Here is a 12844-nt window from a genome sequence, read left to right on the forward strand (position 1 = left end):
GCATCTCATTTCTCCTTGAAATATTTCCGGTTTTTTAGCACCGGTCACAACTCTTGACAAATTCCCAAGTATTCTTGAAGAGATTTGGCCACCACAATCCACATTGAAGCACCTTGGAAGATGTCCTAGAAACACCCATGTGACCACCATTAGGATCCGAGTGGCACATCTTCAACACACTAGGTATCTTCTCATTTGGCACACATCTGCGCAACAAACCATCAACACCTCTCTTATACAAGATCGGTTCATCCCACACATAATGCCTAGCCTCCCTCTTAAGCTTCTTTCTTCGATTCTTGGTAAATGAAGGAGGAAACTCCCCACAAGCAAGATAGTTAACCAAATCGGCAAACCATGGGAGTTCCTTCACATGTATGGCATACAAAGAATCATCCAACATTCTATCTTCTATAGGAGACACATCATCTTGAACTTGAAAATCCTCAAGTCTAGATAAATGATCCGCAACTACATTTTCCGCTCCTTTTTTATCTCTAATTTCAAGGTCAAAAGTTTGAAGCTCAAGCACCCAACGGATCAACCTTGGCTTCAATTCCTTCTCAGAAAAGAGATATTTTAGGGTCGCATGATCGGTGAAGACTATCGTCTTGGACCCTAACAAATAGCATTGAAATTTTTCAAAAGAATGAACAATTGCCAAGAACTCTTTCTCCGTTGTTGTGTAGTTCCTTTGAGCACCATTGAGAGTCTTTGACATGTAATAAATGACATGGAGCTTCTTATCAACTCTTTGACCCAACACACCCCCAATGGTTGTATCACTAGCATCACACATCAATTCAAAAGGAAAATCCCACCTAGGAGATTGGACAATGGGAGTAGAGATCAAAGCTTTCTTCAATTTGTTGAATGCCTCAAAACACTCATCATCAAGTACAAACTCGACGTCCTTTTGAAGAAGATCATTGAGGGGCCTTGCAATGAGTGAGAAATCCTTTATGAATCTTCTATAAAACCCGGCATGTCCTAAGAAAGATCTCACTCCTTTCACATTGACCGGAGGTAGAAGCTTTTCAATAACCTCAATTTTTTCTTTGTCCACCTCTATCCCCTTGTGAGAAATCTTATGACCAAGGACTATGCCTTCCTCCACCATGAAGTGACATTTCTCCCAATTCAAAACCAAGTTCACCTTCTCACACCTTGATAAACATTTCTCAAGATTTTCAAGACATGCCTCAAATGAAACCCCGCCTACGGAGAAGTCATCCATAAACACTTCCATCTCCTCCTCCAACATATCACCAAAAATACTCATTATACATCGTTGGAATGTTGCGGGAGCATTACAAAGTCCGAACGGCATTCTCCTATAGGAAAATGTACCATATGGACAAGTGAAGGTTGTTTTCTCTTGGTCATCTGGGTGGATAGGGATTTGGAAAAATCCTGAATAACCATTAAGAAAACAATAATACTTATGCCTTGTTAATCTTTCTAGCATATGATCAATGAAAGGAAGGGGAAAGTGATCTTTCTTGGTGGATGTGTTTAAACGTAAATAGTCTATACACATCCTCCATCCCGTGGCCGTCCTCGTCGGAATCAGCTCACCTCTCTCATTCTCGACGATGGTCATGCCTCCCTTCTTTGGGACAACATGAACGAGGGAGACCCACCTAGAACTCGGGATGGGGAATATGATTCCCGCATCTAAAATCTTGGTAATTTCTTTCTTCACTACCACCCCATTTGGGGATGTAGTTTCCGTTGTCGCTCAATAGAGGGAAGAGCGCCCTCCTCAAGGGCTATGTGGTGTGTGCATAAAGCGGGGCTTATTCCTTTGATGTCATCAATGGTATATCCCAAAGAACCCTGGTGCCATCTCAAAACATCACATAACTTTTGAGCTTTGCTCTTGCTCAAAGATGCACTAACAATCACATGATAAGTAAAATTAGGGCCTAAAAACTCATACCTAAGGTGTGAAGGTAGAGGTTTGAGCTCTACCTTTAGAACACCTTTACCTTCTTTGGTTGAGGCCGCTTACAAAGCTTCTTGGCTTGAGATCTTCATGCATAATTGCTCATCTCTTCCTTCCAAGCTCTCATCAATGAATCTTTCAAAGAAAGCCATTTTTTTGCCATGCTCACCTATCTTTTCTTTGTTCAACAAAACACATTTAAGAGGATCATTAGAGGCGAGCAAGTGCTCTTGCATGCAATTAACAATGTCATCTAAAATTTTGATTCTCATACAATTCTCTAAAGAAGAAGAAGGGTATTGCATGCTCTCATTCAAATCAAGCTCAATCTCTTCTTCCCCCACTTTTAGAGAAATTTTAGCACTCTTGACATCAATTAAAGCTCCCGATGTTGCAAGGAAAGGTCTACCAAGAATGATGGGGATATTGGAATCTTCGTCCATATAAAGCACAACAAAATCTACCGAGATCACAAATTTCCCAACCCTTAAGGGAAAATCCTCTACCTTACCTTTTGGAATTTTAATGGACCTATCGGCTAATTGTAAGGTAATGTTGGTATGTGAAAGTTCTCCTAGCTCAAGTCTCTGATAGACCGAGTACGGCATAAGGCTAACACTAGCTCCTAGGTAACACAAGGCATTATCAATTTGTGTCTTGTTAATAGCACAAGGGATGGAAAAATTCCCGGGATCCTTCAACTTAGGTGGCATCTTGTTCATTATGATGGCACTACAATTTTCGATCAAACTAACCGTTTTCGCCATATCACATGTTCTCCTCCCACTCAAGATTTCCTTAAGGAATTTTGCATAATTCGGCATTTGGTCAATGGCATCAGTGAATAGGAGGGTAAGATGAAGTTGCCTAAGCATCTCTATGAATTTGCCAAATTGTTCATCTAATTTGTGCTTATTGAACTTTTAGGGGTATGGGAGCTTAGGTTTGATAACTTCTGTCACTTTCTCTTTCACTTTCTCAACTTGTTCCTCATCAACTCTCTCAACCAAAGGACTCTCATCTCCCTCATTTTCAATTAGATCTTTGCTAGGGTTCTCCTTCGCATCATTCTTCTTAGAAACTCCACTCTTAAGAATCCTACCACTCCTAGTCACAATTGCATTCATAGAACTCTTAGGATCTAAGCCTTGTGAAGTCAAAGAAGAAAGATTAGTAAAATCTTTCAACATACTAGCCAATTGAGAAATTTGGTTCTCTAACCCCTTACTATATGTCATCATGTCATTAATCTTATCATTACTAAGGGTTATATGAGAATTCAACACCTTGGTTTGGTTCTCAATGACATCCTTTAACCAACTCCTAGATGAAGAAGGTTGATCATAGAAACTATCACATTGTCCTTGGGCCTTTGGAATAAATCCGAGTGAGGTACCTCTTTGAGCATTGTTTTGAAAATTCCCCCTACTTTGATTACTCCAATTACCCCTACCTTAATTTTGGCCATGATTTTAATTATAGTTACCATAACCTTGGTTATGATCTCCATATCCTTGGCCATGACTTTGACCATTATAACCATGGTTGTTATAGTTACCACGAAACCCTTGGGTTCTTTGGTTCCCATAACCACTATTATGGTTATAATTATAATAGTTCCCGTGGTTCTGATAATTCCTATTCCCAACATTCCTATGAGCATCAAATCTAGATCCAAAATCATTATTAGAAACATAATTCACATGCTCACTCCCATTTCCATCATATTCGTCATTTCTATCACAAGAAACATTGGGGCAAAAAGAAGCATCATGATCATTCATTCCACATAAATCACAAAACCAACATTCACTAATCATACAACAAGAAGAGGGAAGAGTGTTAGGGTAAGGAGATGTACCTCTCCCCTTAATTTGGGAGGGAAGAATCGGTGCTTGTGAAGTTGCACTCTCGAGCTTAACCTTGATAGATACCACCTCTTTCCCTAAATCCGAAATTTGCGTGGACAAATTGTTAATAGCATTGATTTGATCGATCGAGCATCCCGTGGTGTTACTCTTATTTGTCGGCTCTTTCTCACCATCTTGCCAATCCATGTAGTGTCTCACTACATCCTCAATAATATCAACAACCTCTTCTTCGGTCTTGTTCAAGATTGGGCCTCCGGCTCCGGCATCAAGACTTGACCTCCCTTGAGGACTCAAACCACCATAAAAAATTTAAATGAATTGGTAAGTGGGGATTCCATGATGAGGACACTCGCGTTGATACTCCTTGTATCTCTCCCATGCTTCATAAAGGCTTTCACTAGTCCTTTGCTCGAAACCTTGAATCAAAGCTCTTGCCTCCGCCGTTTTCTTTTGAGGGAAGAAACGGGAAAGAAATTCTTTAGTGACTTCATACCAAGTTCTCAAGGAATTAGGCTTCACTTCCTTGTCTAGCCACTCTTGAGCTCTTCCAATTAGAGAGAAAGGGAATAGCTTAAGCCTTATGAATTCTTGTGCGACCCCGTTCACCTTAATCGTGTTGCAATATTTCTCGAATTCTTTAAGATGATTGAGGGGACTTTCATTTGTTCCACCACTATATTGTCGCCTTTCAATCAAAGTTATCATTGCCAGCTTGATTTAAAGTCACTTTCCGAAACTGAAGATGGACCAATCCCGCTCTCATACTTATATGCACCCGGAGTTTCCAACTCCATCAATGTCACCCTTGGGACTTCTCCCATGTTCTCTTGCACAAACAATCTCAAAGGAAAATATTAGTAGCATGGCTACAAATGTAGCCTAAAGAGAAAAATCTTTTTGTGTTTTTGAGATAAAGTGAAATAGACTCAACAACAATAGCAAAGAACTACGCCACTCCCCGGCAACGGCGCCATTTTTGACGCGGGTTGACACTAGGTCATTGAAACTAATCCTCCCACGGTCAAAACTAAATTTGTAAACACTTAACACACCTAAATACTAGTATCGAGGTAAGTCAAGGGTCGATCCCAAAGGAATGGGTGGAAGTTAACTATTGTCAAAGTCAAGCTATCTCGAAGCGTAAAAGGGAATGTAGGAAGTCTAGTTCAACTAAACCAATAAAGCAAACACAAAGTAAATCGATATATCAAACACTAGGGAATTAGGATCCACATATACTCGCAATCAATACGCACTAATTGGGTTGGAGATTGATTAATTTGAGTATTGCGAGGGAAGATAGATAATGTAATCTAAAGAGCTCGACAAGCTATCTCCTAGAGGTCAAACTAGCGCCAACTATGAAAGACTTTACTAGGAACATCACAAACCAAACTCAATCGATAAATGTTACCTATAAATCAATGGTCCGTATCAATGTAAACACACAATGCAATCTAGCATGAAGAACAAGGTTAATCACTCCTTCCAATCCATACACATGCACAAAATCAATCAACCAATTTAATCACAATACTAAATCAATCAAAAACCTCCCATTTAGCTAATGATCCATCACTAATACATGCTTCACCACATCCCTAGCAAGCAAACTACTCACAATCCATTAAAGAAATCAAGAACAAAGCTATACAAATCATCAAATTCTTCAAAATCATTCCAATTAAACCAATCCAATCAAACAATCAATAAACTTGAACATTCAACAAAACAATTCAAATCAAAAGCTTTAAATTGAATTTAAGTAAAGAAAATTCTTACAAGCTTGATCAAATCAAAGGAAATATACTTGAATTCAAACCAATTGCAACTATCATCAATCATCAACCATCAATCTTCTATGTATCTCTCTCTACAAAATCAAAATTCTAGAGTTTCTCTCTCTAAGAAAATTAAACCTAATTCTAATTATAAGCTTTCTAATTCCTTCCACCTCTCAAAATGAAGAGAAAACTATAAATAGTAAAACAAACAAAAGAGAAAGTAGTTAGTCGTCCCAAAAGAACTCGTACAGGCGCGGCCTTAACTTTGAAGATGCGCGGCCGCGAGAAAAAGGGTACGGAACATGGTAAGCGGGAGGAGCGCCCGCGCCTAGGCACCGCGCGCCCGCGTCACTCGGATGCGCCTTCGCGCCATGGTAGCGAGCACCCGCGCCTGGGAACATGGCAACTTCTTCCCCTTCATTCTTGATGCTCCTTGTGCACTCCATTTAATGTGCTTGATGAACACGGAGCATGGAAGACCCTAAAGACCCTGATGGTGGGTTCAACACGAGAATTTGTGCCCCCACGGCTTGAATGCACGGCCTATGGTCACTAGGAACTTGCACATCTCCATACTTGAGCTTCAAACGGAGGACACTACGCATCCTCATCGATGTAAAACTCGGGGAGAAACCTCGGGAATTTTAGGACAACAATCTTAACCTGAAAAATGAGAGAAAACAAACAAATAAAAGGGAAAAAGACAAGAAAAAAACCAAGAAATGCATGAAAAGGAAACTCGAGTAAGGAAAATGCAAACTAATGAAATAAAGAGAAAAAATAAGGAAAAGGGAAAGAAAAGAGCTATAAAAGCAACCTAAAATCACCCTAAAAGAGAAAAAATGAGTGCCATAAATGACACTAATCAGTTGCGCTGGTATGCCTAGCGCAACTCTTTGACTTGCGCTCGGCTGGCGCGTGCAGTTCTGACAGTTGCGCGCGGGGTGGTTTCCCTTATACGAAAACGCGTTTTTAAAACTTCCATAACTTTTGATTGCAAAGTTGGATTAAGGCTGTGAGATATCATTGGAAAGCTCTGAATGTCTACTTTCCAATTCCATTAGAATTAGGTTAAAATCTATTATGGATCAAAGGATATGGCCGTTGGAGTGAAAGGGTGTCGTTATTAGGGCCCGGTTTAGTGTTTTGATCATAACTTCTTCGTTTTAGCTCGGAATTGGGCTTATAATATACCATTGGAAATCTTTTTGAAAGGGCTATCCATCTATATAGGCTATGCACGGAAATATGATTTTTGGTTTATCTGTTTGCCTTGGTTTCAACAATGTAAGATCCATTGGATCGAATCATTGCATTTGCCGCATTTGGGTCTGTTATTAATCAAGTTTAAAAATGTATGAGCACATTTTAGGTCTAATTAGTAATCGGACAAGGCTCTAGGATAACTTAGTCTCAAATATGAGTTTTAACTTACTTCATAATGCATTTCGTAGTCCATAAACACTTCAACTTTGATCTAGCATGAAGAACATATTTTTGTAACATCATCGCACTTCCTCTCGGGACAAGAGGCCAAAATTAGGTGTCTACAGCTAGCCCCCACTTCGATCGAGTCTAGAATTGACAATGATCAAAGTAGCCAAGGAAATAAATCTAAGACTCATTCTGCGAAGTTCCCTAAAAATAAGGAATCTTTCAGTAGTGTTTGAGAATGTCGAAATTATGCTCGATTCGCTAAATGTTTAAGACAAGTAGCTATTAAGGCTAGAAAAAGCATTTTATAGTCTTAACACGCTAAAGAATATAAATTGATCCTTTGCAAATGTAGAACGCTTTTACAAGTAAAGGTTGTCCTAGGTGATGTCAAGTCATGAGAAGAAATCCGTGTAAAAAGGATTCAAGGGGATGATATGCTCTCAATTGTGGCATCGTTGATCTAAAGTCCCTCGATATGTCATCGAAACTTAAGCCTGATTTTAACAAGTTAAAAAGATGATAAAAGGGGAGGTGTTTTGGCATTCGTAGCCTAACACGTGAATAAAGTCCTTGACACTCGCTTGTCAAAACGCAATATTCAATGTCCACAAGATAAAAATACAAGTCTCAAGACTGGAGGCATGTATCCAAATCCAGTGAGAGAGAAGAAAATTGGCAACTCTCTCAGCAATTTTTTCCACAAGATGAAAACACGTGTCTCAGGACTGCGGGCACGTGCCTAAATAGATGCGACATCGCACATCGCTATTTATACAAGGGGTGGACAGACATCCTAACTATCCGGTAAGCCAGTAAACTCACTAGCTACCGTATTTTCTTCGACATCGCACGTCGCTCTTTATACAGGGGGTAGACGGACACCCTAACTTTCCGGTTAGTCAGTAATCTCACTAACTACCATATTTGATTCCAATCAAGAAGTGTCTGTTCTCGAATGGTTTGGCACGCCAGTCGACTCGTTTTAGCTAATGCCTAAAGAAAGGAAGAAAGTAAAGAAATTCTACCATTTTAGTTACGACAAGTAGATCACGTTGGCTGGGAAGAGGTGAAATTTTACGCAACACCTACGCCATATATTTTTACGCTGTATGATAACGCCTTACAATTTTACACTGTATGATAATGACATCCTTTTTGCTGTGATCGCCAAAAAGAAAGAAAAGAACGTGACATTTCTAAAGTCAGTACAGTAAAATGACAAACCTGTCTATGGGAGCTTTTACGTAAAGCACCACTACGGAACATCTTAAGACACGTTCATGAAGAACGTCCAAAACATATGCTTAGGGCAGGCACAAAGCACGGTGTGCATGCAGGATGATGCAAAAAGCTAACAAAGAAGAAAAGAAACTACTGATGCAAAGCAATTTCAAAAGATTTCGATAATTTGTGCATTATTACGTCTAACAACGTACAAAACCGTTGGGAAAAAAGTTCAAAACGGATCAAAATCTGGTACTGGTGACCACTGTCCGTGCGCAACTCATTGGGTCGCGCTTGCCAGGCGCACGCAAGAAACTAGGTTGCGTTGGGATGCCATACGCAACTTGATGAGTTGCGCGCAACATTTTAATTAGTAAAAAGAATTGGAGAAGCACGATCTGCAGCTCACTCTCTTCTTCTCCTCTTTCTCTAATTTTGATCTCGTTTCATTTTTTAGTTATCGTTTGCAGCTAAGGAAAGTAAATCTTGCTCCTTTTATTTTACCAGACTTTGAACTTGGTCAATAAAATGGAGAAAGCCGAATGAAGAATCCTAACTAGAAGTTGGGGTTTTTAATTTGACTTGTTTTCATGAATTTGTTTGTTATATGTTGTTGTGATATGTTTAAGCAATATATTGCAACAAGTTTCATGTGAAGTGGTAAAGTATTAATCCTATATGAGCATATACAAACATATATGTGTTTTTTTTGTTCATTTAATTTTCGAATTTAAGCTTGAACTTTATTTCTCATTTTTTGCTCACATATACTATACTCATTAATTTGAATGTAAATTGAAGTGTTTAGAACAACAATTATTCATTAAAATTAAAAATAAAATTTTGAACTTTGATAATAGCATGAAATTGTTCTTGTGACTTGTGTTTATTTTTTCATGCGTAAGTTGCAAAATTGGTTTTATCACTGATAAAAATAACCGTTGGTTATTATTATTCACTTATAAAACTGTGATTTCAAGATTTACACAAAACTAGTTAGTTTAGGAGATTCTTGAAGACATCATCGAACTGGTGTAATTTGGCTATATCTCGAACTTTTAAGCCCCCATTTTATATTTTCGAATGTTGTAGCCCCCAATGTTGGGTGACTTCGATGACTTTCTTGTTTTTTTAATAATTAGACCCTTTCATGTTGCTTGAAATGGGTCTAGAAATCCTGTGTTTCGTCTTATTATGATAACAACTAGGATCTTGGAAAAAATTAAACTAGTGTGTTTATATTGTTTTCGACCATTCATAGTTTTAACAAATGAAATTTGTCAAGCCCAGAAATATTGGTCTTCCGTTGGAAAAAGTAAGAAAAAAAATGAAATGTCGTTCAATTTTTTCCTCTATTCTCACTATATTCAAATTCTTTCTTTTGAGTTCAAATTTTGTTACTGATTTGAAGCTCGAGAAAGTAGATAACATCCTCCTTGTGTGCAACAATGGAGAAAAATGAAGACCTCTTAATTTAGAATTTAGGAGACTCTTATTCTAACTCATGAAATTTATGTTAATAAAGTTTTTGATACAAATTTCATGATGAATGATTGAGTACTAAACTTTCGTATGAGCAAGTATGTTATATGCATCTGAATTCTATTTTGAAACTCATATTTTGTTTCTTTTGCTCTATACTAGTCATACTCTCTAACCTTTAGAGTAAATTGAAGTATCAAAACAACAATTATGCACCAAGATTAGTTTTTAAGTTGAACTTGAAAATGGCTCGAATATGTTTTATGTTTGTAGCTTGTTTCTATGGCCAAGTTTAGTTGTGAACTTAGTTTTCAAAGGAACAAAATGATTATTAAATCATTGTGATGCACTTGAAAATTGTAAGGCTCGAGATCTACGTAAACCATTTGGATTTTAGGCGATTCTCGAAAGTAGCTCAAATGGCATGAATATCTCATTTTGTTTTTTTGTGGATATTAGAGCCCCCATGTGTCGGGTTATGCGCATTCTTGCTATTTCACAAGTCTTGGAGCCCCCAATTTGGGGTAGTTCTAATGATTTGCTATTGTTTAGGCCATTCATATAATCATGATATTGAGATGGACCTATTTATATATCCTATTTTTGTTTTGAAATATTTAGGACAATGACATGGCTTTCGCATTTGAGTTAAATTCATGTTCAAGAAAGCAAGTTAGTTCTTTGCTTATTTACAAACCAAAAACAATTGTATTTAAGGTTTAGTAATCTTACCTAATGTCTCAACGTTTATAAAGATCATTGCGGTGATTATATTCTCAAAGTTGATTTAGAACATCAAATATTTCATCGTTCTTATCAATCTTTGATTTTGGTCTTGTAGGTGGTTCATTTACCATCCCCAAGCTAATATTCGCAGGATGACTAGGCGAAAACAAGTTCGAGTCAACAAGAAGTCGAATCTTAGTTCGTTCCTTTTGGAAATATTTATGTATATACCTGTATTATCCAAACAGTTATTGAAAATCTGAAAATTTATTTATTTGAGAAAATGAAAAAAAAAAAATTCGGAAAGGAAATTTTGAAGACTATGTTATTTCGGACTAGAATTCAAAATTTTGAGGGGGTCCACTAAATTTTATGAAAGTTTGTTTTGAAAATAAAATGAAGCTAGTCTTCTAGTAGGCAAAATACATAATCATATTATTTTCAAAACTGGACCCAAAATGGAAAGAAAAGTCTAGCTCGTAATTGAGTGTGACTTTTTTGTCCAAGATTGAAGAAGGTAAGTTGTAATTTGCAACTTATTTCAACAAAGATATGAAAATGTGAGAAAAATTTCGTATATCTAATTTTTTTTATGTTTTACTTTTTAGTGTTTGTCATCATTGTCATATTTTGCTAATCGAAAGTGAAGTTCTTTCAATTAAATAAGCACCGTAGTTTGAAAATGAATGTTTATCAAACTTAGGTTTGGTGGAGTGTTAGAACAATCTATAAAATCGTTCTAATCACTTTCCCAAAATATGGTCTTATTTCAAAACGAAGTTGAGGTGAGACCTATATTTTTGTAGCCCCCAAGTTTAACCTTAGGTGGCTTTTGCAATTCATGTATACACATGCTAGGAGATATTTCTCATGTTCATTTGAAGCCCCAAGATTTGTATTTTTAATCTGTGGAATATTGAATATGTTTATCATGAATTGTTTGATCAACTGACATAATTAATTATCTTGGTCAAATAATAGGAAGTGGTATTCTTCCCTTTGTCATTTAAAGTTATTAAGATGATTTGTAATAAGCTTTACATGACATTGATTTCGTAGCATAAATAGCGTGTTCAAATCTGTAAATAAAGGGAAGTGGGGATGTCCAGGCTTTTTTAGCCCCCAGTTTGAAAAAATTATACTATTTTTCAAGTATTTTAGTTGCCAAATGGGAGGGAAAATCCCGACTTACCCCCCATAAAAGAAATGAACAAAAAAGACGAATTTGAATAAAAGGGAAGGGGAATCCAACTTTCCCGTAGAAGAATAAAGAAAGAGAATTAGACATGTTTTCGAAAGCAAGGATTATTGACTTAATAGTTGAATCATTGTGATGACATGACAGTGAGGTATATGTGTAATAGCGATAACAATCATTTTTTCATGTAGCGATCATGTTTAATCAATGTTCCTCTCTTAGAGAGGATGAAGAAATCCCACGCAGGCGGACATATTAGTTGCTCATGATAAGTGAGAAGACCAATGCTCAAGGGTTGTAAAAGACATCTAAAGTTGATGTCGAGGCTATCAATATATCAAATCAATTTACTGTATTAACTCGTTTTCTTTCTAGGCAATGTATATAGAACTTGGATCACCTTGGTAATAAATAGCCCTATTATGAAAATAAAATAAGATGATTGTTTTTTAAAGTGATAGTCATCTCATTTTTCTTGGCAAAGGATATGGAAAACATCGAATTTAGTTTGATTCGATTGCTTTACGAACATGATGTAATCAAGCCGATGGCTGTCAAATCATCAAAATTTTTTGATTTTTTTTATATGATTCTGTAATCATTACTCAACACTTTATGCATTTATGTATGGGCATGACTACTCAATAGTAGGTCCATATGTGAAAAGGCCTAAGGTTGCTCATATTTTCATGGAATGATGATTTTGGTACATGGTTATGGTCTACCTCAAGGAGGGCCTTTCCAAGGTTGTAACGTGGCTAGGCTTGGGGTTATGAAGAATGGACAGGCTCAAATATACTCCCAAAATCCCTTACTTTTGGTGCTTCTCAAATTAAAACCTTTCCGCTTTGTGTGGCAACTTCTATATTAGGTGCTTTTCCTTGCCCTCCCTCTTTTTTTTTCTTTCTTTTTTTTTTGACAAGTTTTGTTTTAGGTTTAGAACGATTTTTTCTTTCTTTTGCATTGGGTCTTTGGGTTTAGACTAACTTGTGTCCCCCTCTTATGTTCCGTTCTCCCAATTTCCTATTTGTATCTCTTTGCACCATTCCTATCCCAAGGTATGGAATAATGTAGGTTGAATAACTAAGGCTCAATTGATGAGGCTCAAAAGGGCTACCAGAAGATGGATTTGCTCCAAGATTAAGAACATGGGATTATCTTTGTGGAGTTTCAA

The 12844-nt window shown here is 37.2% G+C and overlaps 1 non-coding gene across 1 annotated transcript; it reads left to right on the plus strand.

Moving 5' to 3' along the window:
- Window positions 1-4150: 4150 nt before the first annotated feature.
- LOC145565704 (small nucleolar RNA R71) lies at window positions 4151-4256 on the plus strand. The gene has a single exon (XR_014095085.1). It is a non-coding gene; the product is annotated as a small nucleolar RNA R71 (small nucleolar RNA).
- The last annotated feature ends 8588 nt before the right edge of the window (window positions 4257-12844 follow it).

The sequence above is a fragment of the Chenopodium album genome, chromosome 10 (assembly GCF_948465745.1).
Source record: "Chenopodium album chromosome 10, dcCheAlbu1.1, whole genome shotgun sequence".
In the NCBI taxonomy this organism is placed as follows: domain Eukaryota; kingdom Viridiplantae; phylum Streptophyta; class Magnoliopsida; order Caryophyllales; family Amaranthaceae; genus Chenopodium; species Chenopodium album.